Raw genomic sequence first — 7651 nt, forward strand, 5'->3', positions numbered from 1 at the left:
CACAGGGCGGCATCAGCGCTCACCTAAAAAGCCCATATACCATTGGTTGAGAGAAATGGTCATTGTTTTTAGGCAGAATTATGTGAGGTTTTATATGTTGTTGGAGGTATGTCTTGGACAGTTTAGCTCAGAAAATGGCGCCCTCTTCAATCTGCAGCCATAGGCGGCCGCCTAACGGCCGGTGTACACTAGCACGCGGTAAATTGCTTCCGCTGCCCAGAGTGGCTCGCTTGTGGGCCAGTGGGCGTGCTGGCAGCATATGGCAGCAGTTCGGTTGTACATCAAGAATTCAGCACAGCAATTTTGTATAAGGTCTGGTTATTAAATGGGTAAATAGTTTAATCCATTCTCCACTTCATGAATTTATTCACAGGTAAATAGTAATATGCTCTAAACCGCTCGGGTGACAAACTTTGCTGTCCTGTTTCCAATCGTCCACATGGCTGGGAGAACCTATTGAAGTAAGTAAATACGTTTTGAAAATGTACAAAACATATAAATTATTAGCTAACTAGCTACAGTGGAGGCTAACTCAAATGAGCTGCTAACGTAGCTAGCTAGCTATCTAGCCAACTTTACAGACTGTATAGCTAGTTAGCTAAGTTAATTAAATATCACCAGCTACCTAACTTAATATTAGCTAGCTATCGTGATCTATTTATCATTGTAAAAAACAAACTCCAAAAGCATTTGTAGGTAGCTAGCTAACAGCCATGGAAGAGGGTGAAAGGATAGCAGCTCCAACTGTCAAAGGGAGAGAGTAGGCTATTCTGAATAGGGCAGGTACTTTTGTGTAGTTCCAGTCCTTAGAAAGAAGTGAGGACAGAGATAATAGTAACATTTTATTTTTTATTTATCCAGGACGGGCTCATTGGCCAAGATAGGCAGCACCAAGTCATTACACAATTACAGACAGACAACAAGTAATCTAGTAAAAACCATAGAAATCACAGGAGTATAACGAAATCATAAAACAGCAAATGAAAAATATTGACAGGTCAAGGAATCAGCCTCAAAATCCTTCATCAATGATAAAAACAGCAATCGGGACAAGTTCTTCCAGTTTAAAACTGTTTTGTAAGGCGTTGCAAGCCGATGGCGCAGAGTACATAAAAGCCCCTTTACCAACTTCAGTTCGAACATTTGGAACAGTTAGCAGGATAAAGTCCTGCGAACGAAGAGAGTACACACCACATTTCTGAAGAATAAAAATGCCCAACTAAAATGGTAGTAAACCCAAAATGGCTTTGTAAATAAAAAAAATATACCAGTGACTGAGCCTACGAGTGACTAGAGAAGGCCAGCCAACCCTTGTATATAAAGTGCAGTGGTGCGTAAGGGTTTTGCAGTTTTAAAATAAATCTCAACGCTCCATGGTAAAGGGTGTCAATTGATCTCAAACACTGAGCGGAGCATTCATATATAAAATATCACCATAGTTTAGTATAGGCATAAATGTAGCTGATAGTCTCCTCCTGGCTTCAAAAGAAAAACAGGCCTTATTCCTGAAATAAATCTGCAACTTCAGCTTCAATTATTTTGTAAGTTGTTGAATATGCAATTTAAAAGAGAGGCCTTCATCAATTAAAATTCCAAGAAATGTATATGAGGTTACAGCCTCAAACTCATTGCCCTGACAGGTAGTAATAGGTGAAAGTTTCAGAGGTCTATTTCTTGCTTTAGAAAACACCATTAGTTGAGTTTTGTCAGCATTGAGGATACGCTTCAATTGACACAAGGTATGTTCAACAGTATAAAAAGAAGTTTGCAAGTTCTGGAAAGCTTTTATGAGAGAGAGGGCACAACAATAAATAGCAGTATCATCAGCATAAAAGTGAACATAATATTCAGTGCTGTCTAATTGGGAGTATAATTATGTTTTCTGTTCTCAAATACAGAGAGCTGTGAAAGCCTGTCTGCAGATGATGAGGAGTGGTTCTCAGTCCTGGTCCTGGGGACTCAAAGGGGTGTACATTTTTGTTTTTGTCTTAGCACTACACAGCTGATTCAAATGATCATCTCATCATCAAGCTTCAAACGGTATTTATGCATGCATTTCTGATGCCATCTTTGATATGAACCTGCTGTTGTCACATGCTACACAAGCACGTGTGCACATGCATCTATCAATCCAATGTTATCATGATTTGTTATAAGAGATATTATACTTTAGTAATCCACAATGACCTGGTGATGTAAAAGTCTAATAATGACATTCTTCCATATTCTTACAGATACCTTGTAACTGGAGATTCCTTCAAAACGATTGCCTACAGTTACCGTGTAGGGCACTGCAAGGTTGGGTGACCAGGGCCACCTGGGACTGCCTCGTGGGGGAATTCAGGCGTGTGTGAAGGCTACCTGTATCCTGCATAACTTCATGAGGATGGACACGAGGACCAGGAGGGGACCTGCAGCTTGCCGCCGTGTGCCAGAGGAGAGGTCTGCTGCTCTGCAGGATGTTGCAAGGATGGGGGCCAGCAATGCAGCACAGGAGGCAATCCGTGTGGGGAGGCCTTCACCTCCTACTTCTTCGGAGAGGGTGCTGTTCCCTGGCAACACCATATACTACACTATGCACAACCAAAGGCTCTTTTAAGAGCCACCCACATTGCAATAAGAGTATTCTTCCATTTACTTAGCTATGTCAACTGCAGTTATTCAATTCCCAGTTTCTCTCCCTTTTATGTATACTTCTCAGGTGAGGGTGCTGTTCAGGTAAGGGTGATGTCTGTACATTAACAAAACAGGCTCTTTTAAGAGTCACCCATATTGAAAAAATGTAGAACAATAAGACACCCTACAACCCACACCTACACACTCTTGTATCCATTTGATTGATGGATTGTGTTGTGCAGTAAGCAGGCTCAGGTGTATAACTGTGGCTCCTTCCAACTTCAAAGAATAGGCAAGAGGACCAACCATGGAGAATAGTAGGATACTCCATTATTTATATTTAAGTAACTACGCTATATTGTTTGTCCTCGTGTGCCTGTGCATGTTTTTCAGTATAAAGTACTCTGCAGCCACACACACAGATTCCTGTTGACACTGTCTCATTAACTACCTTATTTTCTCAATAACAATTTCCCCCCTTCTCCCTAAATCCTCTAGGTTATATCAGCTGTGTCGGTGAACCCCTCCCGCTTCTGAACTGCCTAACATAGCATGATCAGAGGTGAGAGGTCACTTGGTCGGGTCAACAGGAAGTATTATTAAAGAGATGCTTTACATTGAAAATACAGATTGAGATGTAGTAGTCCCACAGTTAATGATCCAAGGTCAGTTTTGCATTTCACCTCCTGATGATTATGATGACTGACAGTGTTAGAATAAAAAAAACAGAAGGCTTAATCATGCTATCTCTCTCCATCTGTCTCACGCCTGCAGGTATGTTTTGATGTGAGAGAGGATGCCAACCCCCAGTCCCGTCATCGCCACCTCACCCACTCTAAGATAACCCTCTGGCCAACTGGGGGCCCAAGAATGGTTAGGAGACACTGTTAGAGACACTATTATGTAATTGTGATGACCTGAGAGAATATGAAGTTAAGTAGCACTGTAATTCATTTATCATATGCTGCCTTCCCTGCTCCTCGGTTCTTACCTCTTTCCCTTTCTGTCTTTTATACTCTTTCTCACACCTCTGTCCCCACCTCATCTTTCTTCCTCTGTTTTTATAATGCACACCAGATGTGCATTGAAGTACAGATTGAACTTGTATTTATATTATAGTATTACAATGATAATATTTATAATGCATGTATTATGTATTTATAACACTTGGATAATGAACTTCTTTCAATAAAGCTTTTCACATTATCTACTGGAATTGCTTCACATTCTCTACTGGTTGAAATGAAGTCTCTCATTTGATGAAATACTACACCAATTCTGTGGCCTCAGATCAGTGCAGATTAAGGAAATTAGATATTGAGATGAACCTGTTTTAGAGTATTTACATGATGCATAGGAAGTGTACTGTTTTTTAAAATCCTTGTTCTGTACATATGAATTACAAATCAGCCTTTCACTAGTTAAATCATGTGTTCTAGTCTATTGCATAGTTACAATGTGTAATCATTGATGTCCCAGGACCAGGATTGGTAAACACTGTTTTAGTGTATAATTGTAATACATACATGCAGACACAGCATCATTCAAAGACTCATAGCGGGGGGTCTGAGTGCTTATGTAGATGGAGTATTTCTATTTTTAATTTTTGATGCGTTTGTGGGGATTTCTGGAGGCCTGTTTTCGCTTTGTTGTGTGTGGATTGATGAGGAAAGGGATTAATTTGATCCATTCTGGAGTGGGGCTGTAGGGTGGCGGGGTGGGGGGGTCTGGGTGCTTTCCGAATGCACTGTATATATTTAGCAAAAAATATATGGGGCATTGGAAATTATGCAGACAATTAGATTGATGGAAGCCACAATCTATCTGCAATATTAAAGCTGATCTACCACCCCACCCCCCACAAAAAAAAAAGTTGATTGCAGGTATTTACTTAAAAGGTAGTTACAAATATACTTACATGTATTGAAAAACTTTAAATAAATAGTTTCAACGGTATTGGCGGTATTGAAAAACCATCCCGTGGCTATTTCCAAATACCCTGGTATATGGTATACCGCCCAAGCCTAGTGGCCTCCATTATCTCCAATTCTACAAACTTTCTCAGAGAATCTAGGTGTGCTGCCTGTAGGTGGATCTCCACTTTCCATAGCCCATTCCACTGTGGTTCATATACACACGCCTACATGTTATATAGGAACTGGGCGCAGACATGCCCAGGGGAGTGAAGGGACAAATTCCCATGAACCAGTTTGGCAGCTTGGTGTCCAATCAACATAAGCCTGGTGGCAGTCCAGGAAGTGTAAATACCGGTATCTGTCAGTATTCCTCCTGTAGGGTTGTCTTTACACTACATGACACAGTGTTTTTATGTTAGCCTGACTGTCTGTCTGTCTGCCTGTCAGTCAGTCTGTTTGGTGCTATTTATATGCCCCGTGCGTTGGGGGGTGGAGGTGGTGTACTATGTCAGGCAGCCGTGGGAATGTTCTGTAGTGGCACAGAATGGAACTACCTGACCCAGGCTTAGAATAGAGGAATGGGACATAAATTGGAGCAGTGGAATTAAAACATCACTGGTTGTAGTTCTAGATTTGTAGAACCCTGGTGCTATGTTAATTGGGTGCTCTGTTGAACAGTCATCACCTGTGCTATCGTCGCCTAGCAACAGGAGCAGTGCTGAAAGCCAGGTAGGGGCTTCGTTGGTTGGTTTGATGGTGCCAACACCAAAGGAATACATTGGGAGTTTGGCAATGAGGCCCTTTATCTTCTTCCCCAGAGTCAGATGAACTCATGGATACCATTTTTATGTCTATGTTTGCAGTATGAAGGAAGTTGGAGGTCGTTTCGCGAGCCAATGCTAACTAACATTAGCGCAATGACTGGAAGTCTATGGGTATCTGCTAGCATGCTACCACAATGACTTGAATTCCAGTCATTGCAGCAGATACCCATAGTCTTCCAGTCAATGCGCTAACGCTAGTTAGCAACTTACTTCTTACTTACTTCAAACTGCACGGAGAGACATAAAAATGGTATCCATGAGTTCATCTCACTCTGGGGAAGTAGATAAAGGGCCTCATTGCCAAAATCCTATACCCATCATGAGGTTGCTACAACCTAGCCTATGAATGAAAGTTTTCAACGTAGGTGCACGCAGCTCAAGAGAAAAATTTGAGATGACAGACAGTGACACATTCAATACTGCCTTGCACACTCTTGCCTGCATCTAGCTTATCTAGGGTGTAATCATTAGTCCAACAGTTGCAAACAAGAGCTTCTATTGGACAAATTCAGGTATTTTTTTATTCCCGGTGGCAGGCCCCGGTGGCAATAAATTAATAAAACCAAAAGCTTACCTTGACTTGGAAGAGTTCCAGTGTTGTGTTGGATAGTCATAGCCAGCTAGCTAACATAGCATCCCTCTGTTTGAGCCGGGTGTTTGAGTAACTAAGCTAGCCAGCTGCATTTGCTAGCTAAGTAAGTGGGGAAAAAAGACACTCTCTCTCTCTCTCTCTCTCTTGCTTCTCCTTCATTTTTGAAGAAATTATTTTGTTGAAAACTGTGCAACTATTGTCTTTCTCTCTCTTTGAGTCAACTACTCACCACATGTTATGCACTGCAGTGCTAGCTAGCTGTAGTTTATGCTTTCAGTACTAGATTCATTCTCTGATCCTTTGATTGGGTGGACAACATGTCAGTTCATGCTGCAAGAGCTCTGATAGGTTGGAGGACGTCCTCCGGAAGTTGTCATAATTACTGTGTAAGTCTATGGAAGGGGGTGAGAACCAAGAGCCTCCTAGGTTTTGTATTGAAGTCAATGTACCAAGAGGAGGACTGAAGCTAGCTGTCCTCCGGCTACACCATGGTGCTACCCTACAGAGTGCTGTTGAGGCTACTGTAGACCTTCATTGCAAAACAGTTTGTTTTAATCAATTATTTGGTGACGTGAATATATTTAGGATAGTTTCATCTAAAAATGATAACTTTTTCAGTGTTATACCATTTTTATTTTTATGAAATTCACTGAGGTGGATTGTCCTCCCCTTCCTCCTCTAAGGAGCCTCCACTGGTGTACGCACATTGCCAAATGTGACAGTGTACTGCTACATGACACATAGCTGAAATCTCACAAATGGTTTCATATCCTTTGTGTGTATGTGTGTCTGGGAGAGAGAGAAAGAGAGAGAAAGTGTTTGTGAAAAGGGGAAGGTAAAGAAGAGAGTCAGTCTCTCCCTACTGGTCTCACTGACATGTTTATGGTGGTTGCTAATGCCATGTTCTGGCTTTTTCTCTCTCTCCCCTGCTGTGGCTTTTGCTTTCATGACATTTGATTTTAGCAGTACTGCAGTGGTGTGTGTCTGTACAAACGCTGTTCTTTCTCTATGCAAGATTGTGTTTTCTTGAACTCATTTATTGATGATTGTGCAGAAAAACAGGTTTTTCTAACAATAATACCTATATTAATTAGTTATGCATGGTAGGCAGCAAATTAATAGTGTCATTGACTGTATAGTGTTCAATACAGATCAATATTGGCGTAGGACTACAGTACTGAAATGCTACTGTATACCACAGCCCTTTATTCTTCGTTAATTAATACATATTAGGCCGAGTACTAATATTATGCATCAGACAGACCGACCCGCACACCTTTCAATAGGCTCTGCCAGCCTGGCCTGATCACTCTGCATTCTTAACCATTATCTCTCCTCCCTCTCCCCCCAGCCCAGTTAGGGCTCAGACAGTCGTCACCCCTAGCAACCAACCAACCAACCAAGCTTGCAGCTCGTCGCGCGATCGATCGTCTTTCCTCTGATGACATCACCGGCTCCTTAGCAGTCAGCTGCTGCAGTGGAGAGGGAGGGTGAAGAGAGAGAAAGAGAGAGAGGGAGGGAGAAAAAAGAGAGAGAGGGAGGGAGGGGAAAGAGAGAGAGGGAGGGGAAAGAGGAGAGGGAGGGGAAAGAGGAGGAGGAGGAGGAGGGAGGGGAAAGAGGCGGAGGAGGAGGAGGAGGAGGAGGGGGAGGGGAAAAGAAGGAGGAGGAAAAAAGAGAGCGTTAGCTCGGCTTGGCTCACCCAC

The 7651-nt window shown here is 42.2% G+C and overlaps 1 long non-coding RNA gene across 1 annotated transcript; it reads left to right on the forward strand.

Moving 5' to 3' along the window:
* Window positions 1-223: 223 nt before the first annotated feature.
* LOC311131996 lies at window positions 224-3822 on the forward strand. Its single transcript, XR_014613477.1, has 4 exons — window positions 224-461; window positions 1899-2040; window positions 2235-3178; window positions 3391-3822. It is a non-coding gene; the product is annotated as an uncharacterized lncRNA (long non-coding RNA).
* Window positions 3823-7651: the final 3829 nt, after the last annotated feature.

Source organism: Coregonus lavaretus (assembly GCF_964263955.1).
Source record: "Coregonus lavaretus genome assembly, chromosome: 7".
In the NCBI taxonomy this organism is placed as follows: domain Eukaryota; kingdom Metazoa; phylum Chordata; class Actinopteri; order Salmoniformes; family Salmonidae; genus Coregonus; species Coregonus lavaretus.